This window comes from Phascolarctos cinereus, unplaced genomic scaffold (assembly GCF_003287225.1).
Source record: "Phascolarctos cinereus isolate Bilbo 61053 unplaced genomic scaffold, phaCin_HiC Scaffold_7;HRSCAF=346, whole genome shotgun sequence".
Lineage (NCBI taxonomy): Eukaryota > Metazoa > Chordata > Mammalia > Diprotodontia > Phascolarctidae > Phascolarctos > Phascolarctos cinereus.
In genome coordinates this window covers 1669378-1693176 of record NW_027556180.1, presented here as the reverse complement: position 1 = coordinate 1693176, position 23799 = coordinate 1669378, and the positions used below count along the sequence as shown (strand labels likewise).

General features: G+C 49.2%; 1 protein-coding gene, 1 long non-coding RNA gene and 1 pseudogene across 3 annotated transcripts in view; 2 read left to right on the top strand and 1 right to left on the bottom strand.

Annotated features, from left to right (window-relative positions):
* Positions 1 to 55: 55 nt before the first annotated feature.
* LOC144454765 (uncharacterized) lies at positions 56 to 9284 on the top strand. The gene is made up of 2 exons (XR_013483286.1): positions 56 to 5339; positions 7967 to 9284. It is a non-coding gene; the product is annotated as an uncharacterized LOC144454765 (long non-coding RNA).
* Positions 9285 to 11429: 2145 nt separating this feature from the next.
* Positions 11430 to 13339, top strand: LOC144454759 (uncharacterized; annotated as a pseudogene).
* A 2567-nt stretch (positions 13340 to 15906) lies between these two features.
* UBE2G1 (ubiquitin conjugating enzyme E2 G1) overlaps positions 15907 to 23799 on the bottom strand; it is a 60174-nt gene continuing 52281 nt past the window's right edge. For both annotated transcript variants that reach the window (XM_020964641.2, XM_078147387.1), the window contains one exon: positions 15907 to 18384. The gene's annotated coding sequence lies outside the window, so the exon portion shown is untranslated. The remainder of the gene's footprint in view (positions 18385 to 23799) is intronic.

The following is a 23799-nucleotide window of genomic DNA, read 5'->3' as shown; positions in this document are numbered from 1 at the left end:
GGCCCACCCACCCCCCCCCCACCCTCGGGCGTCTGTCACGTGTTCGCGACTGGCTCCCAGGACCCGGATCCCTACGTTACCAAGTATCTAACCTCGGTGGTGCGCGTGCGCGCCCCAGCCTTCTTCCTTTCTCCCCCCCCGCCCCCCGCCAGGCCTCCTGTCTGGGCTTCTTCTCTTCATTATCTGCTGCTTAGCCTGTCTGTGTCTGCCGTTTGCAGGGTGCGTCCCGGGTCAGAGTGGGAGCTCCTCCAGGGCAGGGGCTGGCCGGCGCCCGGCGCACAAACAGGTGCTTCATGGATGTGGAGAACCCCCCCACCCTCCCCGGCTCTTTCGTTCCCTCGCTTTCTTGCTCCCATTGCTCCCGTTCTTGCCTAGGCGCTCAGGGAACCCAGGAGGATTCCTCACCCGACGTGGAGCGAGATCTTCTGACCTGGGCTGGGGGCCAGTGGCCGCCCTTCTACTTGGGCGTCCCAGCAGGCGGGGCGCTGGGCTCCTAGGGGAGGGACCGGGTGGAGCAGGGACCATCCGGAAGCCCAGCTGGCCATTGCCACCCCGGGCTTCCTCTCCATCACTTGGACGCTAAGGGAAGGAAAGGTTTCTGTGTAGCCCGCTTTGGCTTTGGGCGAAGCTGAGTCCCACAGGCAGCAGCTGCGTCCTTCTCAGCCCCACCTCCAGACACCAGATGCTGACTCTGCGATGTTTCCCTGCGATCTTTGGCCAAGACTGAAAGAGCCTCACCCCCTCCCTGCCAAAGCACGCGTTCTCGGGGAGCCTTTGTCTGCGTTCTGTAAATGATCTCACTCTGGATTGCAATCAGGATAATCAACCGATAAACCTTCGTTGGGCCCCTGCCAGGGGCCAGGCACTGTGCTAAGTGCTGGGGATACAAAAAGAGGCAAAAGCCAGTTACTTCCCTCAAGGAGGATGGGTTTTTATTTCCTTTTAAAGCCGGCCTGTTCGCGATCTTAAATGATGACTGTCCTCCCAGATCTGTGGCGTTTGTGCGTTCTCAATTAGGAACATAGGGACGAGGGGACAATGAGGCACCAACAGCTGATGCTATGGAGACTTAGAGAGATGGAGAAGGGGCTTCTCTGAATGTCGGGAGGAGAGAATCACTTCCTCATCTCACACCCACACACAGCCACATGGGCTCGAAATTTGTGAAAGAACCAGCCTCATGGCCTTGATTTGTTCTGAACAAGTTCCCCCAAAACCGAATTTAAACTGGTCTCTGGGTCAAATGATGCAGTAGTCCCGGTAGACCAGTGAAGGGGCATGGGAAGCAGCCAAAGTATCCTTCGAGTGTAGAGCCGGGAGCCAGGGGGATGAACTCGAAGACGTGCTCAACATTACAAAGACGGGCAAAAGCCAGCCCCTGCTCCCAAGGAGCTCCAGTCTAATGCCGGACAACGTCCCAACAGCTCTGGACAAAGATACAGACAGAACCAAGGGGAGAGAACCCCCAGACAGAAGGCACTAGCCTTAGAGAGAGTGGGAAAGGTTTCCTGTGCATGGTAGGACATTATCTGGGGCTTGAAGCAAGCCGAGAATAGATGAGAAAGGAAAATATTGCAGGCACGGGACAACCAGAGAAAACGCCCAGAGCCAAAAGATGGAATGCCTCCTGCATGAAACAGCCAGGAGCCAGTGTCTTTGGACCAAAAAGTACATAAGGGGCTATACGGTGTGAGAAGACTGGAGAGGTAGAAGGGGGCTGGTTTGTGAAGGGCCTTGAACGCTAAACAAAGCAATTTGTATTTGATCCTAGAGGTGACGGGGAGCCACCCAAGTTGACTGAGTAGGTCTTTTGGCTGGGAGAGGAATGGTAAGGTTTGGGAAGAACAGACACACACTCACCTTCCAAAGGCAGGGGCTGGAAAAGGGAATGCTGCCCCTTCCTCTGTTTTTCACTTTCTACCTTAAACTTTCCCCTCTGCCCCTGGGCCGGGGTGGAGTCAATGTCAGAAAGGCAGCCAGAAGGAGTTGGCTTAGGTTTTCTGGCACAACCTGTTGCAGTCATCTGAACAATGCACTATAGTCTAGTGACCAGACCAAGTGCTGATCTGGAAATCTAAGGGAAAAAAAATCACAGTGATCAATTTTCCAGCTCAGGCTGGTACAGGCAGACCGCCCGAGGGGTCTGCAGACAATAGCAATGCTGTCTGGCTAGGGGGACATCCCATGGAGTGGTCCGGTGCCATGCACCAGGGCAGGAAGAGGCCTTTCAGGCTCTGAACTTGGGCCACCTGGCAGCTCTGGCTCTCACTACACAGCTCCAAGTCATGGATTCAGGGTAGACCAGGAGAGGACCAGTGCTTGGCAGCGTTATTCCAGAGTGAGGAGTGGTCCAGGGCCTTAAGCTGTGTACTACCCCAGGAGTAGAGCAGGGCCTCCAGTCCAGCCTCCAGCCCAGTCAGAAGCCAACAAAGGAACAAGCAGGGCAGGGGTTCCAGACCGGAGGAGAGCTGTATCTCTGTCACCCTGAACCTGCAGAGCTGTCCAGGGGGCTGATAATGGTGGAATCCAGCAACAGCCTACTGGCCCCTCCTACAAGGGACCAGCCCACAGTAGTTTTGTTCAGACCAAGCCATCAGAGCTTGCAGAGTAAACTAGGAAGGCAGTGACCAGACTTTGCTCTGGATCTCCCACTAGAGCTCTGAAAGCTTGCAGGTGCCAGCCTGGAATAACATGACACTCCATACTTCAAAAAAACTGTCCAAGAGGACAAAAGGCTAGCTCAGAATTCCCCCAGAAATGTGCAGGGCCAGGCTCTAACATCAAGTTCAAAGTCAGGAAACCGACTATAAAAAAGGAGCAAACCAAAAAGAATCTTATCCTAAAGAGCTAGGATGTTGGCAAACATAGTCAAGCCACAAACCCAGAGGAAGAAAATGACTCCAGGTAGAAGCAAAGCCTCAAGAAAAATGCTAAGCACATCAAATCATTATTCAGAGAGAGAGAGAGAGGAGACCAAGACAGAGAAGAAAGAGAGAGAGAACAAAAGAGTTGTTTGTTTTAAAAGCTAGGGGGCAGCTAGATGGCACAGTGGATAAAGCACCAGCCCTGGATTCAGGAAGACTGGAGTCCAAATCTGGCCTCAAGACACTTGACACTTACTAGCTGTGTGACTCTGGGCAAGTCACTTCACCCCTTTGCCTTGCCAAAAAAAAAAAGGGAAAAAAAGCTAAAAATGATTAAAAAAAATAAATGAGGGCACCAAAAGGAAGACATGGAAAAAGAAATGAGAATTATGGAAGAAAGAATTGGGAAGCAAATTAATGGCTTGGAACAAGAGGAACAAAACATTACCTAGGGGAAAAAACTCCCTGAAAATTAGAATGGACCAAAGAAAAGCTCATAATTTCATGCAACATCAAGAAATTTTAAAAAGAGAGCCAAAAGACTGAAAACTTACAAGAAAATATAAGTATCTCATAACAAAAACAACTGACCTGGAAAACAAATTTAGAAAAAAAGAATTTAAGAATAATTTGGCTATCTCAATGATATCACAAAAGAAGTCTATATATCATATTTCAAGAAATCAAGAAAACTCTTAAATCTCTTGGAATCAGAGGACAAAGTGGAAATAGAAAGGATCCACTAGTCATCTTCTGAAAGAAATCCCCAAATGAAAATTCCCAGGAATATTATAGCCAAAAATCCAGACCTTCCAGGTAAAAAAACAAACAAACAAACAAAAAAAAATTGGAAGCAGCCATTAAAAAAAAAAAAGAAGAATGAAAAAACTGAGAAGTCACAGTCAGGATCCTATAGGATTTAGCAGCTATCACAATGAAAAAGAAGAGAGCTTAGAATATTTTATTCCAAAAGGCAAAGGAGCTAGACTTATAGCCAAGAATAACCAGCAAGACTGAATATAATCCAACAAGGGAAATGGCTGTTTAACCAATTAGACATCTTTCATGCATTCCTGATGAAAAGATCAGAGCTGCCTATAAACTTTAACATACGTACCCAGGAGTCAAGAGAAGTACACAAAACCAAACATGAATGAGCAATCACAAAAGATTACCGGAAGAGAAAAAGGACACATTCTAATTAGGGTAGATGATACATTTATCCTTTTAGGACCATAGGTGAGAGATCTGAGAGTAGTTTTATGTTCTGATGACCTTAAAAGAAAAATGGGAAGGGAGGGGAAGAGTAATACCTTTCCTGGAGAAGGAGAAAAGGAAAGGAAGATGAGGAACATTATCTCACATAATAGGGTTGCTCAAGTAGAAATCTATACTAATAAAAAGGAAGGATTGGAGAGAATGGTACTTGAAACTTAGTGTCATTTGAATGGTCAGAGGAGGGAAAAATACATACACACAACTGGGTATAAGAAATACATTTCATTCAACAAGGAAACGAGAAAAAAAGGTTTAAAAAGTGGGAGCATAAGATAAGGGCAGGTTTGTAAGCAAAACAAGGAGGCAAGAAGGGAAAATATAAATCAGTAAGATGAAGGAAAATAGAAAATTAACCATCACAACTGTGAATATGAATGGAATGAACTCACCTGTAAAACTGAAGATAGCAAAATGGATTAGAAACCAGAGTCTACTATGTTATTCACAAGAAACACACATGAAATAGAAGGAACATAGAGTTCAGATAAAGGGCTGGAGCAGAATCTGTTGTGTTTCAACAGAAATAAAAAAGGCAGGGGTAAGCAATCATAAGCTCAGATAAAGCAACAGCAAAAATGGACCTAATTAAAAGAAACTGGGAAACTACATTTTGCTGAAAAGCACCATAGATAGAGAATTAATTGTCAGAACCAAATTAAGGCAGGATCACATATTAAAGATGGAAGAGATCTGAGCATGTATGTAGGTGGTAGGTAAGGCAGCAATAGATGTGGAGAAGTGGAAAATTAGGGAGAAAGAAGGGAGGCTGGAAGGAGTAAACAGAGAGAAAATGGGAGGAGTGGGGACCCATATGGCCTTGGCCAGGAGCAGGACCAGCCTTTTTCAGAAACTGGAGCAGAGGAGAGGAGGGAGACAGCTGATGCTGAGGGGGGCACATAGACACGCTCTGTGAGACAATGAAACAGGGAGAAGAAAGGGCTCTCAGTGGACACCTCTATTTTCTGGGGCAAGCATGAAGCAAGGTCCTCGGCTGAGAGGGGGATGGAAGCACTTGTCGGGAGGATGGAGGAGGGAGGAAGACATTCACAACTGCCATCCTTGGAATGGTCAGGTCTACCCAGCCCCGACCGATGCAGTCACTATGGAGATTTGAGGTTGCACTGTCCACATGGGAGCCATGCAAGAACACATGTACGAGAGCCCGTTTCATTTGATCTGCGTTTGTATTCCTGGGAGGTAAGTGCTCTTACCCCTGTAGGACAGATGAGGACGCTGAGTTCAAGGTCCTGCCCATGCTCCCCCAGCTAGTTCCAGCCTTGGTCTTACTCCCCTCCCCCGCCCTCCCCCCCCACCCCGCCCCGGCCATTGCACCAAGGAGCTGCCTCTTTGTAACATTGTAGCCTTGCCCCTCCCACATTGCTTTTCCCAAAGCCTTGCTTCAGTGGATACAACATCCTCAGCTCTCTGGGCTGAGTGGTCCCTAATGCCTGCAGGCAAGCTTCTGGCTGCCTCTTTGGGCCACTCTGGGCTGGGAACATTCCATCTTGCCTCCTTGGATTTCTTAGCCCTTACTTGCATCACCGCTCTTTCTTCATCTTTGCTGGAAACGGAGTCCTTGTGAGAGAGCTGGGCTGTTCTGAGCCTGCTCCCACCGCCATTTTGGGGAGATCCCCATCCTCTGAACCCTTTGAGGACACCAATGGAATATCTGAGCTACCCCTTGCTCTTGCACTATGACCAGGCCCTTTGCCTCTTTACCTGGCATCTCTTTGCTAAGTCTTGCATATGAGTGGGTTTCATACACATTCAGACCTACCACATGAGTCTAAGCCAGGGCTCTTTGGGTGATGTGCAACTCCAGTTCTTCAGAGACTAGTGTGGGCCATGACTGACTGTCAGACAACTATAGCATCTGTGGTGCCCATGCCCTTCACGGGGGCTTCCCAAAAGAGCTACTTCAGGTTTATGGCACTCTGTGGGGGCGTCTCCACTTAGAGTAATACTTCCTGGGCCCCTACCAGGTACTTACTTATTCTCTAGTCAGACATGATTAATTCAAAGCAAAGCATGAAATAGCATAGAAAGAAAAAAATTTTCCCAGCTTTCTGCTTTCCTTCTAATCTGGTTCCATTGTTTTCATTTGTATAAAACCTTTTTAATTTAATATAATCAAAATGATTCATTTTACATCTCCTAATGCTCTCTGTTTCATTTGGTCACAAATCCTTCCTTTCTCCATAGATCTGACAGGTAAACTATTCCATTTATGTTTAAATCATGTTCCCATTTCGACCTTATCTTGGTATATGGTATAAGTTGGTCTACACCTGGATTCTGCCATACCGTTTTCCAGTTTTTCCAGCAGTTTTTTTTTTTTAATCAAATAGTGACTTCTTATCCCAGAAGCTGGAGTGGGTTTTTCAAACACTAGATTATGGTCACTGACTACTGTATATTGTGTGCCTAATCTATTCCGCTTATCTGCCACTTTATTTCTTAGCCAGGATCAGATTGTTTAGATGATTATTTGAGATCTAGCATGGCTAGGCCACCTTCCTTTACATTTTTTTTTCATTATTTCCTTTGATATTCTTGACCTTTTGTTCTTCCAGATGAATTTTGTTATGTATCATTTTTTTCTGGCGCTATAAAATAATTGTTGGTAGTTTGATTGGTATGGTATTGAATAAGTACATTAATTTAGGTAGGGTTGTCATTTTTACTATATTGGCTCGACCTACCCATGAGTAATTAATATTTTTCCAATTGTTTAGATCTGACTTTATTTGTGTGAGAAGTGTTTTCTAGTTGTGTTCATATAGTTTCTGGATTTATCTTGGCAGCTAGACTCCCAAGTATTTTATATTTTCTGCAGTTATTTGGAAAGAAATTTCTCTCTCTACCTCTTGCTGCTGGATCAGGCCTGCTTTTCCCCAAATGCAGTGTTCTGTCAGGGGTCACAGGATGGGCTTCTTGCTGAGCGTGGCATCTGTCTTAGACTTGCTGCCCACCAGGTATGCTTCTTTCATGGGCCATGCCTGTCTTATGGTCTCTGCCAGCTCAGCTTCAGTCAGCTAGGGTAGAGTAGATAAAACCTCTTCCTGACTTAGGCAAACTGACGGCTCCTCAGACAGAGCAGGCATGTCCAGCTAGCAGAAGCTAGACAGCATGTACCCAGGCTAGGGTGAGGTTTTTCTTTTTCAACCCTTTTGTCTAGCCAGAGATCAAAGCCCTCTGCTATAGAGAACTTCTTAGCCTAATGTTTAGAAATATTACTGGTTCTCAAGATCCTCTGTGGTTTAGCTGCAAATGAATCTGAGCCAGATCAAAAGGCAACAAGCCTTGAGAGGCTGGGCTGGTGCTGCCCAAGCCCCTGCCTGCGTCACTGTGGCTGTCCCTAACAAAGCAGACAGTACGTTAACCCTGGCATTTTGGCCAGCAACATTCCTCATCTCCCCATTCAACAATTAATCATTGTCACAAACTCATGCCTAGTAAGCTAACATTCTTTAGCTGCCTAGCGTGCCCAGATTATGTATGGCCACAACCTCGCACACAGCAGCGGTGTAAACATGCTTCTTGAATTGAAATAAGAGCAGGCTTTGATAGAGGGCATGTGAAGTTGGGGAGAGGGGAGAAAAGAACCGACTGATAGGAAGGCTGGGTGTGCCAGAGACAAATGTGGGCACCCTCTTGGCTTGTCTAAGGGCCAGCCTTGTGGGGGCATTCAGCCCAGGGATGAGTGGGAGCGGGAAGATTGCCAGGCCTGCCTCTGGCCCAGCCCCCAGCTCTCCCGGTGCAAGCAGTGACTCAAAGGGGATGTCGACACCCACTGACTGACTCAGCACCACTCACTTCCCCAGGAAAGGCCCCCAGGGCTGGCCTGCTCCCAGCTCAGCTGAAGAAGTGGGAGCAGCTGCAGCTCAGCAAGGCAGTTATTGATTGCAGCAGAGCCCTGAGGTGAGCACTGGGGGAGACACAAGGCTCGGATCATTCCTTGGGTCTCCGTAACCACTCGGGCTAGGCACCGGGGCCCAGTACTGGCCCTGCAGGAGAGATGATGCTCACCACAGGACCACGGCCTCAACCCTCTCCCTCCCTGCAGGCTCACGTAGGAGGTAAATGCACAGCTAAGGCACGTGGGGAGGGGGTTACTGATTCAGATGCAGAAGACGAACTGACTGGGCCCCCTGCCCTCCATCAGGACTCCCACCACCTGCCTGAGGCCCCTGCAAGTGGGCCTTCCCAGGATGGGGCTTGGCAGACTCTGGCTTCCTCCTCTCCTGTCTTAATTCCCTGGGTGAAAGTGCCCCCTCCCCTCTTTGTCCTCCTCAGACCTGCTCCTGGCAGCTAGAGGCTGTTATCCCCACTTGACAGAGGGGAAAACTAAGGCACAGAGCGGGCTGTGGCTTGCCCAGCTCTACCCAGCTAGTCAGGGTGAGGCAGCACTCCCACACGGCTGTGTGTCTGCACCTGGCACTGGAGCCTCGGTGCCCCCTGGTGGCCCAGGTGGTGGCTGCTGAAGGACCTCTGCACAGTTACTCCTGTGGTAACGAAGTCAGTTTCTTTACCCACCTGCAGGTATAAAGTGCATCTGTGCGGTCTTCTCGAGGCTTGTTTTCTTGACAGGCTTGAAGGTGGGGAAAGCTGCCGGCTCTGTGCTCTGCCGAGCACTGCTGTCTACACACAGCTGGCCTTCAGGGGCCCCACACAGGATGGGGAGGGGGTGGCAGGAGGCTGGTCTCAGCTGGCGCACGGTCCTTTGTGGGACTTCCTCCCATGCCTCCAGCAGCTCAGCCTGGCAGCCAGACCAGCCCTCTGTGGAGTGGAATGGCATCTCTTCCTCTCTGTCTCTTCTCTCTCTCTCTCTCTCTCTTTCTTTTTCTATCTCTGTCTCTTCTCTTTCTTTGTCTCTGTCTCTGTCTCTGTCTCTCTCTCTCACACACACACACACACACACCCCTCCCTCCCTCCTTTCCTCCCTCTTTCCCTCCTCCCTCTCCCTTTCCCCTCTTCCTCTCTTTCCACCCCCTCTCCTCTTCCTTTCTCTCCCCACCCCTCCATCTCTGTCTCTCACATGCACACCTCTCTTCCTCTCCTCTTTCTCCCTCCCTCCTTTCCTCTCCCTTTTTCCTTCCCTCTCTCCCTTCCTCTCCTCTTCCTCCCCACCCCTCCATCTGCCTTTCCATATACACCTCTCTCCCTCTCCTCTGTCTCTCCTTTCTCCCTCCCTCCTTCCCTCTCCCTTTTCCCTCCTTCCTTTTCTTTCCATCTTTCCCTCCCTCCCTCTCCTCTTCCTGTCTCTCCCCACCCCTCCATCTCTGTCTCTCACATGCACACCTCTGTCCCTCTCCTCTTTATCTCTCTCTCCCCTCCTTCTCCCTCTCCTTCTTTCCCTCTGTTCCCTCTCTCTCCCCTCCCTCCTCCCTTACCTGCTCTCCTTTGGACATTTGCTCCTCCAGAATTGAAGGCTGCTTATGTCAAGCCCCCCCCCTTTCCCCCATAGTTCCTCTAGGTATCTTTGACTTCCCCCCTCCCCTTTCTTGTATAAATTCTGTTATAACTTTGTGAAATCCTATTGAGTATTCTTTTAGTGATTTGGTTAGCATAATATTAAATTTGTGTATATTAATTCAATGACCATGGCTATTATATTGGCATGACCTGCTTGCAAATGTGTACAGCTAGGTGGTGGATAAAGTGTGTGCCTGAAGTCAGGAAGATCTGAGTTCACATGTGACCTCAGATACTTCCTAGCTGTGTGACTGGCCAAGTCACTTAACCCGTTTGCCTCAGTTTTCTCATCTGTAAAAATGAGGGTAATAATAGCACCTCCCTCCCAGGGCTGTTGTGAAGCTCAAGCAAGATAATAATTATAAAGTGCTTAGCACAGCACCTAGCACACAGCAGGTGCTATGTGTCGTTCAGTCATTCAGTTGTGTCCAACCTTTTGTGACCCCGTGGACCAGACTGTCTATGGGGTTTTCTTGGCAGAGGTACTGGAGCAGTTTGCCATTTCCTTCTCCAACTCATTTTACAGATAAGGAAACTGAGGCTGACAGAGTGAAATGACTTGCCCAGGGTGACACAGCTCAGAAGCATCTGAGGCTGAATTTGAATTTAGGTCTTCCTGCCTCAAGGCCAGTGCTCTGTCCAGTGCTCTATTACTGGCCCCGTATAAATGCGTGCTGCTATTCTATCTTTTAGATAGTCTCTCTCATTTAGATCTCCCTGGATATCAGTGGAAATTATTGTGTAATCCTGCGTATATCTCAACAGCTTAGCTTCCAGATATTGAGGATATTTTATTTTAAGGGGCATTTTTCTATTAATTATTCCCTGTGGGAGAAATCAAAGCTATCAATAATGATAGGAAAAAATGCTCTAAATCACTCATAATTAGAGAATTGCAATTAAAATAATTCTGAGCTCCCATCTTATACTCATCAGATGTAGAAAAACTGGAACACTCATGCACTGTTGGTGGAGTTGTGATCTGGTCCAACCATTCTGGAGAGCAATTTGGAACTATGCCTAAAGGGTTATAAAGCTGTGTGCATGCCCTTTGATCCGGCCGTACTACTGCTAGGTCTGTATCCCAAAGAAACCAAAAAGAAGAAAGGACCTACCTGTAAAAAAATTTTTTTCTAGTAGCTCTTTTTGTAGTGATAAAGAATTTGAAATTGAGGGGATGCCCATCAATAGGGAAATGGCTGAACAAGTTGTGGTATATGAATGTAATGGAATACTATTGTGTGTAAGAAATAATGAGCAGGATGATTTCAGAAAAACCTGGGAAGACTTGTATGAACAGATGCAAAGTGAAGTGAGGAGAACACCGTTCAAAGTAACAGCAGTATTGTACAATGAACTGTGAATGACTTGGCTGCTCTGATTATGACAGTGGTCCAAGACAATTCCAAAGGACTCATGATAAGAAATGCTAGCCACCTCCAGAGAGAGCTGATGGATTCTGAGTGCAGAGTGAAGCTTTTTTTTTTTCCTTTATTTTTCTTCCTTCGCCCCCAGGTAATGTGGAAATGTTTTGCATGATTTCATATACTATATATATATATATATATAAAATTGGTATTGTATTTCTTGCCTTCTCAATGGATAGGGGAGGTGCTGGAGGTAGAAAGAGAATTTGGAACTGAAAATAAATTTTTTTTAAATTCAAAAAATATTCCTTGTGTTTGTTAGTAACATACAAAAATGCTGATAATTTTGTGGATTATTTTGTATTCTACTGCTGTGTAGAAGGAATTGTTTTAGTTACTTTTTCATTTTCTAGATACCATCAAATCATCCACAAATCGAGACGTTTGCCTCCTCGCTAATACTTCCTCTTACTTTTTCTTGCCTCATCACTATATATAGTGGAAAGGACTACAGAAAATGAGCAGCCTCTGCCCTAGCTTGGGAGACCCGTCTTTACACAACTCACAGCGTGGCTGGGGATCCCAGTCGGAGATGTCACTCACTCAATCAGCTTTTCACGTCTCTTTGCCAGGAGATAGGGCACTGCCAAGATTCCCCTCCCCAGCACTCTCTCAGGGCATAAACACTTCTTTGGCTGGGGGCAGGGGTGGCGCTCAGCATTAGGCCAGCTCAGCCCTACCTCAGCATCCTGCCCACTGCCATACACTTTATGAGAGTGGTGCCCACAGTCTGTGCCTCTAAGGCTTGGGGTTGGCTGCTACTGAGGGCAGTGGGAATGGAGCAGCGGGCTGCTGCAGTACCCCCTGCTTCTCTGGAGACTCCAATGAACATCTCCAGTCCTCTTTCCTGCACCTTGTCATTAGAACTGGAGCCTGCTCCTCGCGAGGCCCAGTAGGTGAGGCACTGGCGGGCACCGTGCTCCACCAACTCTCCTGGAGTGTGTCTGTCCCATGAACAGCATGCGCTGCTGGGCTAAGAGAAATGCCTTTGAGCATGTGGAGGAATACTCTCATTCCCGCTTTTAATGTCTCTTTAAAATAAAGAAATCCTGCGCTTCCTTTCCTCTAAACTTTTTATCTATTGCTACGCTCAGGTGGCTTCGGCTGTTCTCATTTGGAGCTATCCCGGTAAGCCTTGTCTACCCCAGGTGACACTCAGTCACCTGGACTAAGGAAGGTTTGGGTGTGTTGCTGTAATCTCATCAAGATTTTGAGAGAATCTTTGGAATCCACAGTTTATTCTCTACTCTGTCCCTTCTTTTGGACTGGGAACAAGGACCATGTTCCTATCAAAGAAAATTTTTGACAGTCCCAAAGGCCTTCTTTATTTTTGAAATATTTATGTAGCATAACTATCACCTGGCTTTTAAGTGACCAATAAAATTCCTTTGTAAATATATCCAGATCAGGAGGCTTCTCCCATGGGTTGCTAAATTTAGCTTTCTGAAATTGTATTATTTCACCTATTCCCAGTTTTCTTAATGTTTAAAAATATGTTCACCGATTTCCTTTAGATTTGCAGTCTTGTTGGATTGTAATTCAGCTCAATGATTTCTGAGTATTTTTAATTTTCACCTGTGAACACCTCCCCCACCCCATTCTGATTCTGTTAATTTGGTTTTCTTCCATTCAAAAAAAATCAAATTAGTGAGTGACTTTTTACTTATTAGTCATCTTAAAAGTCAGATTTTGTGTATTAGTTCATTTGTTTTCTAAGAATTCTGTTACTCAGCTTTTTAATGCCCCAAATCTTTCCCCTCTCTCTGTCTCTCCCCTCTCTTCTCTCTCTCTTCCCCCTCTCTCCCTCTCCCTTCTCTCTCTCTTCTCTGGTATGGGCTTTGGAATTATTCACCTGGTATTTCTAGCTTTAAAAAAAAATTCACGCTCAGTTCTTTTGCTCCTTTTCTCTTATGACTACAGCTTTTCAGGGATAAGGATTTCCTTCTAAGGACTGCCTCAGCAGGCTACCTTGTGCTACCACCACCTCTCACTCCATGGTTCACGTTGCTGTTTCAGTCTTTATTTTTCTCCTCCCATTTTTTAATTGATTGGTTTTGTGTGTGTGCGTAAGCAAAGGATACATTTAGGATTTCTGCTTTTCTGCATTTCTTTGAAGTTTTTTGGTGCCCTGGGAAGTCATCAATTTTGTATAAATCTCATGGAAGCATGAAAATATGTGTATTTTCTGTCACTCCTGGTCAGAATTCTTCACAGTTATCAGTTTGGGGACATTTTTAAGCCTATAATTTCCTTCTTATCTTTCCTTTGGATTTATCTAGTTCTAACAGGAATGCTGTCGCCCAGAAAACTGGTTCTTACTCTTGAAACCTTCCAGGTAAGAAGATGAGACTACGTGTGCACATAATGGAAGGGAAGGGGCTGGGGGAAGAAAACCTTCTTTCTGGGCGTGTGTTTGTGGGGCACAGATGGAAAAGCCTCGACTCCTGGCTAATGATGCCCAGCACAGAGACGCTTTTGAAGCTCAGGTTGGGCCACCCACCAAACGACCGTGGGGAGCCACGGGAGACTGGGGGAAGGGCATCACCACGTTGATTTCTCCCACATGTGGGGAAAATGAGAATGGGTGGCCAGAGAAGGGCAGGGGCCTGGGCACAGGAAAGGAGACGGGAGGGACAGCCCTGGCAGCCACCAGAAGAAACCCTTGGTGAACCAGAGGGCCAAGTTAACACTTACCGTGATATGGGAAGGCAGTGGGGCTGCACAGTGCCCTTTGCCCTGGAGGGAGACACCGAGAAATGAAACTGCTGTTCTTGTTCAATCTCCAGGAGCAGTTTAATTTCCCAGAAACCAGTGAGGTTTTTACACAGGGACCAAACAGTTAAGTTTACACCGTCCTGAAAGAGGAAAATGAAGGAGGGAGCTGAAGTTACCTGATGCCTTTGCTCCCTCCATGTCTACAGGGGCCGAGGAAGTGACTGATGGGTGAATGAGATCCAGAGGCCTGTAGCCCTGATGCCTTTACTCTCAGTGTCTATGGAGGCCGAGGAAGTGACCGATGGGTGGATGAGATCCAGAGGCCTCTAGTCCTGACACCTTTGCTCTCAGTGTCTATGGGAGCAGAGGAAGTGACCGATGGGTGGATGGGGTCTGGATGCCTCTAGCCCTGCTGCCTTTGCTCTCAGTGTCTATGGGGACAGAAGAAGTGACCGATGGGTGGATGGGGTCTGGATGCCTCTAGCCCTGCTGCCTTTGCTCTCAGTGTCTATGGGGACAGAGGAAGTCACCGATGGGCAGACGGGGTCTGGAGGGCTCTAGCGTTGAGAACAAGGATGGAGCAGAATTTTACATTGTCATGGCACAAATGCCCAGCACCTTGCACACAGTAGGAGACTAATACATGCTTGTTGAATTAAACTGAACAAATTCTATGAGCTCAATTCAACATTAGTCAAGTCAAACCATGTCTGATGGACGAGTGACCTGGAGCCTATGCCCAACTCTGCCTTGTCTTGGAGGCAGGGAGGCCTCAATTCTAATGATGCTGCTGCTGCTAAGTAGCATGTCTAGAGACTGTAACGTCATTTGATTTGAGAAGCACCTTGTGAAACAGATGCTATTATTCCATCTTACAGATAGGGAAACTGAGGCCCAGAGGTTAAGCGATGTGCCCAGGGTCGCATAGCTCCTAGGAGTGAGGGGAGACTCCAGACCCAGGGTCCTCCCTCTGTGCCCCGTAGCTGCCTGCAAGCCTGGCCCTTGCAGTGGCCCCACGGGCAAATCGCTTCCTCGCTCTCTGCCTCAGTTTCCTCCTCAGTAAAATGATAGATTCTTAGCCTGCAGTCCATAGATTTCAGGAGTTTCACGATCTTTTACTTTCACCAACCTCTACCTGAGACTTATCATTTCCTTCCATTGTGAATGCAGGCACCAAAGCATGCCTCTGAAGGGGGGCCCAGCCAGCTCTTCAGCTCCAGTCTGACCGTGGCAGGCCATCTGGGCACCCTCCCTTTCCCACCAGGCTTCCTCCCATCCTCCACCAGAGGGCTGCGCTGCCCAGGCCAGCCTCCTGAGAAAAATGAGCAACAGAGGGGGGCCACACCACGAGGTCACTGCGGGGCCAACCTTCCCCCTTCCCACTCCAGGTCACAAGCAGGCCTCTGGCTGGCTCGTCTTCCTAAACGCTGCCCTGAGCTCTGCCTGCCTGCATGCTTGCTTGGCTTAATGACCTGAGGGGTCCCTCGTAGGGCTCACTCTCACGAGCCATCTGCCCTGGGCTGCCAGGCCAGAAGAAGGGCTTCGCAGCCACATCCCACTGTCTCTGAGCTCAGTGTAAGTGTGATCTGTGTAAAGAGCGAACAGACCAACTATCTTCTATTAAAAGAAGGCGGCCATCTCGATGGCCTCCCCCACCCTCCATTGCCTTTGAGAAAGCTTTTCTCGGCTCTGCCTGGGAGGGGTCTCCCAGGCCTTGGCCCCGTCTCTCAGCCTGATGCCTCATCCCGTTAGCCTGTCCAGCCATGTACGGCCCCCATCCCTGGGCTCAGCACCCACAAAACAGCCAAGGAGGGGCTGGACTGAAATGAAATAAAGGAAAGGCATTCTGCTGAGCATGGTCTATCCTCTAGTTTAAGGCTGTGGGAGGGCCAAGTTTAGCCAAGGAAAGTAAGCCCAGGTCAACCCCCCTTCCCCCAAGCTGGGCCCTGGCATGCTCCCTCGAGAAGGTGCCCAGATTACTAACCCAAAGCTGGTCCCCAGTACTAACTGCTGTCACTAAGTCTGGCTGAGACAAAGCCTCCCTCTCCTCTGCCCACCTGTCAAGGCGGCACGTGCCATTTGCAAAGATGGCGAGCCCCCAGCCTTCTTTGGACATCTGTACCCTGAAACCACAACAGCTCAAGAGGTCACCTAGAAGCCATCCTTTATTGAGTGACAGACAGAGTGCTTTACAATACGGTAAACCTCACAACAGAATGCACGGCAAGAAATACAATCAATGAACCACACAACTAAAAACATGGGAATGAAGTAACATCAGTCCAATGTCCTAGATGCTGAGAAGGGACCACTCCACTCACTCAGAGGCTGGAAGCACAAGAGACGTGGGGACGCTGCCCTCCGTGGGGGATGCATCGTGGGCAACGTGCCCAAGCCAGAGTCCAACTCCCACTGAGAGGCTGGGTCCTTTGTCCGGCCCTGCCAAGGCGAGCAGAATCCTCTCCCCAAGGCAGTGGGAGTATCAGAACCCAACTTCCCAAGGGCCTGAAGCACAGAGGAGGAGGCCCCTGGGTTCCCCCATCCCAGAAGGGGCAGATCCGATGGGAGGAGCCACCCAATAACTCGGGAGAGGATGCAAAGAGCCAACAGTTCCAGAGTCCTGACAGCAATTCTCATGTCCACGCTGTTGGCACCAAGTTGAAGAGAAAGTCGCCTCATGTTAACAGGGAGGTCCAAGGCGAACAGGCTGCCCTGATGCTTCCATGCTGTTCACCACCACAGAAAGGAGAGGCAACTGGTGCAGTGGTCAGACGGGAAAAGAAGGCACAGATGACACCCCTGCCTGCCACCGACGGAGGAATGAAGTCCTGATGTCTCCTTGGGCAAGTATGCCACTCCCCGGAGCACCATGAAGGGCAGCCAGGCCCCGCCTCGTCCCACCCTTGGTCTAAGGGGCACTGAAATGCTCCTCTCCTACTCCCTGAGTGACCCAGAGCACTGTGTGGGCAGCAGTCCTCTTCAGAACAGTGGAAACAGAAGAGGCAGAAGCCCTGGCAGGGAGGGCCACAAGCCAAGAAAACCCTCCCTGGGAAGGAGACTCCACACTGACACTGAATATCAAAGTCCTTTCACACCACAGTCACAGGCGCAGGATGCATGCTGTGACCCAACCAAGGGGTGTGCTGGTCACCCCTGCCATTGAGGCTTTGGGCCTGGGTACAGGCAAGGAGAGTGCGTCCTGCCCCCTTCCAGGAAAGGTTTCCTCCTGGCTTTAGGGGAGAGAGAACAGATTCTGAGCTAGATCTCTCTCCACTGCAGCCACACCCTTGTCCATCCCTTGAACAGGGCCTCCCGTGGACAGGAGCGCCACAGCCTCGGGGCTCTGCAAAGTTCTGACCTGCCAGGAGAGCCTGATTCTGTGCTCCTGTCCCTCCTCAGCAAGGGGAGGGCGGGCATGGGCTCCCACACTCCTAAATTAAGACGGCAGCCGCTCTGTCTACTGGCAGTGCGCCTGACCCACTGGCTCTCCACATCACCCTCGTACACCCACTTCTACCAAGGCCTCCATACACTGCCATGGCCATGGGGGATTCAAGTATTCAGTTTGCATAAGGAATCAACCTGAGATTTTCCTAAACTGCACTTCTCGGGTATTATTCAGTATGTTAATCTTTATTCAGTACAGAAAAAGTCAACACCTGGACAATTATTGGAAAAAATTATATTTTGGAAGAACTCACTACATAAGGTGACAGAATTCCAAAAATCAAATTACATGAAAATATACATCGCAATTTCTTTGTACATTAGGTGTAGAGAAATGGGGAGGGTGTGGGGGGACACAGCATCTTCAATCACAAACCCAGAAGTTATTGGTGGGAAAGGCTTCCAGCCGGCCACGCTTTTGTTGAGTCCAATGTCAACAAAGGACCCCAAAAACCCTGGGGTCAATTCCAAGCCACTGACTTTGGACCGGGAGAGTGGGCGCGAGAGCTTGACGGCCAGAAAGATTATTGCTACACCCAATCGAAGACGTGCGTGATTGGATGACAGGAAGAGAGCACCGCAGGCTGGCCATCCCTGGCAGGTCCTCATTCAAGTCAGGAAGCTGCTCAGTGAGTCTCCACAGCTGAACTAAACAATGGGAAAAGGCTCGAGAGCCCAGGGAAGTGTTTCCAAACAAAGAAAATACAAAAGTCTAGTAAATGAAAGCGTTTAATGAAGCCTCAATGGTTTAAAGGAAAAGTAAATGGACAAGTTTAATCCTAATTGGTTTTAATCTGACATGCTTTAAGAAGTCTCTTTAAACTGATAAAGAAACAATGAACAGGGAAAGAAAACCTGCTAAAATCTTTCGAATGTACACGATTCTTAGTCTAACTACGAGAGCATCATTTGGTACACCGCGGATGGGGTGGACACGGGCAGGACAGATAGTCTCCGGGGCACGCTGTGCTATGTACATGTCTTTACAATTCTTCCTGAAGGTTAAAGCAGTTCATTAGAATTCAGAATGCATCGTCATCTCTAAGTTGGCACTTGGGAGGCTCTTGTCAGCACTGATAACTGGTGTGTTTGGTAGCAGCCCCGTCCAGCCAGCATCCGCCAACTCGCTACATCAGTCCAGCTAGGTGGGGAGAGTGCCGTGTTTCCCAAGTGGAGACCTGCGACAAACACAAACAGCAACCATCAGGCCCAGCGCAACACTCACCCCGGGCTTAGGGGAACAGGGATCCCCTTCTAACTCTCAGGTTAAAAGACGCCATCTTTCCTATCACATGCGGCAGAGAGGGCAAGGAGAGCTGAAAGGAGGGAGCACTACCCCCCCAGGAGGGAGGCACTGTCAGTGCTCCCACTTTAAAGAGAGAAACAGTGACCTGCCCAGGGTCACGGAGCGAGGCTGGATTTGAACTCAGGGCTTCCAGACTCTAGGCCCTGTGCTCTGTTCACGGAGGTACCCCAGTCCCAGCCCCTACTGGCTCCTGGGGGTAGAGATGATGACTGAACCTTGGGATTTGGCCCCCAGATGCAGGGACGAGGCAGCCACCCACAAGGGTGCTGGCTGTGGATTCAGCAGGATGGAGAAGGGGCTGATGCAGAGTCAGATAACATCCCATCTCCTTTTCTGACTGGAAGATGAGGGGGAATGCTAAAGACACTTTCAGGGGCTGTCAGTCTCTTGGACAGAAGATGAGAACCCACAAAGAGTGTGGAGCTGGAAACGGCTGGAGCCTAAACCGTCACTGCGGCTCACGGCTCTGGGACTGGCCTTGTTGAACCTCACCGTCTTCGGCACAGAGGAGGTGTACGTAGCAGGCTCACCAAGTGAAGAAGGGCAGCTTCAGATGGAATTTGATAAGGGTAAATGTCAAGGTTATACCAAGGTGGTTTGCAAATCTGCTTCCAAAAGACAAAATGGAAAAGCTTTGGCTGGAAAGCATTCCATCCAAAGAGGATCTGAGGGCTTCAGTGGACCGCAAGCTTCCCAAGGCCAACAGAAGAGACTCTCAGAGACATGGAGAGTTGGAAAGGCCCCCAGCAGCCAGCCCTACAGTCCCAGGCACATCAGATGGGGCCTCCTGGGGAAGGAAGGTGGTCAGGGCGGTGAAGGCCTAGGTACACATGAGAGCCAACTCCCCAAGTTTTTGAAGGGCTATCACCTTCTCTACTTGGCTCCAGAATGAGGAGCAAATGTGCACTGAGGCAGATTCAGCCATTCCAGGCAGCTTGGAAAGACACGAAAGAGGGAGCGGCAAGTTCAAGGCCAGAGTGGAGGCTGTGCCATTCCAGGGGAAGGCACTTATCTTATTCTGGAGCCATGGGGCTCCAGGGCAGGCTGCTCGAGTGAGGAAGTGACTTAGGAAGCTCTGGGCAGCTCCAGGGAGGAGTACAAGACTCTGAACATAACCCAGGGACCAGTGAGAAGGGAGGGTGACAAAGACTCCAGGACAGTGCCCCGCCATGAACAAGGTGGCAGAGGCCATCCAGAAGAGGAAAGAACTGCCCACTGACCCCTCCTGCATGCAGAACGGTGGGATGACAAAGGGTCTTGAGTTCCAAGTCTCTGAACATTAGGAACTACAGATTTCAAGCCTCAAAAGAGAATTTAAGGTGGGGAGGGGGTTTCCTAGTTGTTGCCGAATATCCAAAGGGTCATCCTAAGGTCAAGGGATTCAACTTGTTGCGACTGCAGAGGGCCGGTGAGGAGCCATGGGGGATGTTCCAAACGCTACCTTCGGCTTTCATCCTGGAAGTGGATGAGTCAGAGCTGAATCGGAGAGCCAGGGGTGGGGAGAGGGGGAGCTTTGTGTTCAGGACCAGCTGGCCCCCCGAGGTCCTTTTTGGCTCAGATATGCTGGGTACAGATGAACAACACTTTTTTAAAACTGTCTTCGTATTTTAAACAGGAGTAACACGTCTGCCATCAATTTACCAACTGTGACATAATTCAGTTTTAAAGCCAAAGTCCTGGCCTCTCGGCTTCCTCAGATCCCAAATGTTCCCCAAACGCTTTCTTCGTGGGTCCACGCAATAAGAGATTACACCCATGCTGTGGAAACCAGCCATGGCCTCCAATGCGAAGACATCATTTGTCCAATAATGACTAAATGTGTGTGGAGAATGAACACCAGGGCCAGATATGGGGTGAATAACAACAGAAGAGCAGGGAGGGACAAGAGAGGTGGCCTGAGCAGCTCCTGAAGAGGTCAGGCGGCCGCGAGTACCCAGGAGACGTCAACACAATGAGTGAGACAGCTGAGATGGGCAGGGACTCCCTGGAAGAGAAGGCTACAGTCAGAGAGCGGCCCGCACAAACACCATGATGCTCCATTGGCAGCCTCACACAACCACTTGAGCTTTGCGGGTCTGCATCAGCCCAGAGGGGAGACACCCATCTGAATGTGGAGTTAAAAGGATGCCCATCGCCTGGGAACGGCTGACCAAGTCACAGCAGACGATCATGACAGAATGCTATCGGGCTGTAAGAAATGACAAGCAGGGTGATGTTAGAAAACCTGGACGGCCTCGCGTGGACGGATGCAAAGCGAAGCAAGCAGAACCAGGAGAACGCTGCGCACAAGGAGAGCCACACTGTCTGATAAACAGATGACTTAGCCCTTCTCAGCAATGCCATGGTCCAGGACAACCCCAGAGGCCTTCTCTGCCGCCACAGGGAGAGCTGACGCAGGCTGGTTTTCACTCTCTTTCCTTCTTTTTCTGTTGGTTTCAGTCTTGCACGAAATGACTAACATGGAAATGTCATACAAGACTGTACGTGTGTAAACTGTGTTGGACTGCTTACCGTCTTGGGGAGAGGGGAGGGCAGGTAGGCTAGAATCTGGAACTCAAAACTTCAAAGTGTTTTAACATGTCATTGGGAAAAAATAAAACATTATTTAAAAAGAAGAGTAATTCGAGAAGGGCAGGCGTGTATGAGCGGCTATGTACATCCTTGGAGGGACTGTCCATCTCACGACGACAAATAATCACAGTGTCTGTGTGTGGCACCAGGAGTCACTGCAGAAGCTAAAAGGCTTCGGTGCCATGACTCAGCTAGGAGCTCCAAGGATATCCAGGGCAGAATTAAGAAGGAAAAACCAGAGGTGGACACCAACCCAGCACAGTCCCGGCAAACAGGCAGCCCACCATGTGCTGCAGTGGAGCCCCAGGGCCTCAGCACACGCCAGACACCAGCACTCGGACCCCGGCTCAGCGTCAGGTAAGCTGCCAGCCACCCCCGCCCCGCACCTTACCCCTTCATTGTAGCACCAGGCACAGCGGGCCTCAGGGCAACATCAGTGCAGCACAGGTGAACGGCCAGGGCCTGCAGCCCCTGGCACAAGAAGGCCGAGACAGTGTCCCTTCCACCCTGGGAGCAGAGCTCAAATTTAAAAGAAAGGACAAAGGCCAAAAACAGGTGAGCAAAAAAACAACAATAAAAGATTCTGACCACAGAAAGTTATCATGGTAACAGGGAAGAACAAGACAACAATGTCAAAACACCTACAGGCAAAGCCCCAAAGAAAAACAGGAAGTGGTCTCAAGCCCAGAAAGAACTCACAAATGAGCTCAAAAAGTAGCTTAAAAATCATAGAAGAGAGATAGAAAAAAATTGGGAAAAGGAATGAGTGATGCAAGAGAATCATGCTGAGAATCAACAGCCTGGAAAAAGAGAACAAATGCTTTAACAGTACAACTGGCCGAATGGAAAAGGAAGGACAAAAGCTAGAACTGGGAAAGCGGAAGCTAATGACTCTATGAGACTCAAACAAATTCAAAAGGATGAAAACATAGAAGAAAACATAAAATGTCTCATTTGAAAAACAACTGACCTGGACAAACAGATCCAGGAGAGACAACGTCAGAATCACAGGACTACCTGAAAGCCATAATCAAAGGGAAGACCCCTGGACAACATCTTTCAAGAAATTATCAAAGAAAACTGATCCTGGAACCAGAGGCAAAACAGGCATTCAGAGAATCCCCCGCTCACCTCCACCACGAGACCCCAAAATAAAAACCCCAAGGAACATTACAAATTTCACAACTATCAGGTCAAGGAAAAAACACTGCAAGTGGCCAGAAAGAAGAAAACACCAGAGAGGACTGGAAAGGGCAAAAACCTTAAACGTGGTTTCCATTAGCTAACCAGCAAGCATAAGCCTGATTGCCTTTGCCATCTCCCAGGAAATCACTTTTACTTTTGTTTTGACACAGTCAATAATGGACTAGTGGGTTGGGAGCCAAATCCTGGACAAGCCTAAGCAAGAAGGTTCCCCTTCAGTCCTTTCAGACCTAATGAAGAAAACAAAACACCCGTGCCAACGTGCAAAAATGGGGAGTTCACTTCCCAATCTGTCTTACTTCCCCGTAACAAATAAGACAAAATCCACTTTTTAAAACAGGGGTGAACAAAATGGATCTGACACATGGGGGTGCTAGTGTGAGACCTGGAGCCTTTCCGGCCACAGAGGGGCTCAACAACTCTAACGAGCCAGCGTCTCCACCACAACCAGGTCTCACTCCCGTGCCCGAGACTCCCCCCACAGCCTCTTTGGGACATCGAGCCCTGGCAAAGCTGGCTTCCTCAGAGCCATCCTGGTGGAACCTAGTTGCATCACAGAAGCAAACCTTGGGAAAGGGGTTCAGAAAAGCAATGTGTCGATGCACCGCCGGCCAAGAGGAGAGGCTCTGAGAGAGGGATCTGCCCGTCCAGGCCAGAGTCTGAAGGCTTCCAGCAAGGGACGGATGGAGCAGACCTGGCAGGACTGTCAAGAACATATCTGCTTGGAGTTTTACCAAAAGGACTCGGCTCTGAAAAGAAAAATGGGAAGGAGCAAGCTGTCCCTGCATTATCACCATGTGGACAGAAGCCAGCAGCTGAGCTCCCTGTTCAAAATCCACAGAGGGGTACGATGGGGGGGGAGGGGGGTGACTTGGTAAAGCACTCTGAGCCTCACCACCGTCATCATAAACGCACAAGGCGGGGCCAGGAAGCACGATAAACTAGTGATTCCCATGCCAGACAAAAAGGTCCAACATGGTGGAATGCAACCACGTGCACCCACTGGATCCAAGGCCACGATGCATGAGGACTTCCCACTCTTCTCCCATCGGAGAGGCAGGTGCTGCTAGGATCCCCAACCAAAGCAGACGGCGCTTCAGAGCCAGCCAGCCAGGATCTGAGGCAGGATGCCACTCATCTCCCTGACTCTGGTACAGAGAACAGTGAAAAGGGAGCACGGGGAGCCCAGCCCGTCAAGACGGGCTCCTCCTAAGGACATGAGGCCTGGGGGACTTGTGTCAGTCTTGGACACAGCCAACGTGGAGATCGGCTTCCTCCCCTTCTTCGAAGGTCAGTCCAGCCATCTGAGCAGCTCCATGCCCGTGTCATCACACCCATCACCGTCTACTCCACACCCGTGGCCGCCGGAAAAGCCTGAGACGAGGGACTGAGAGGAATCGCAGGATGGGAGGGAGGGGATGACATCCAAAAGGAGAGCCCTGCTGGAAGACAGTGAAATGTGCAGGAAGGGGCATGTGGACGAACATGAGAGCACGCATGATCGCGGAAGAGG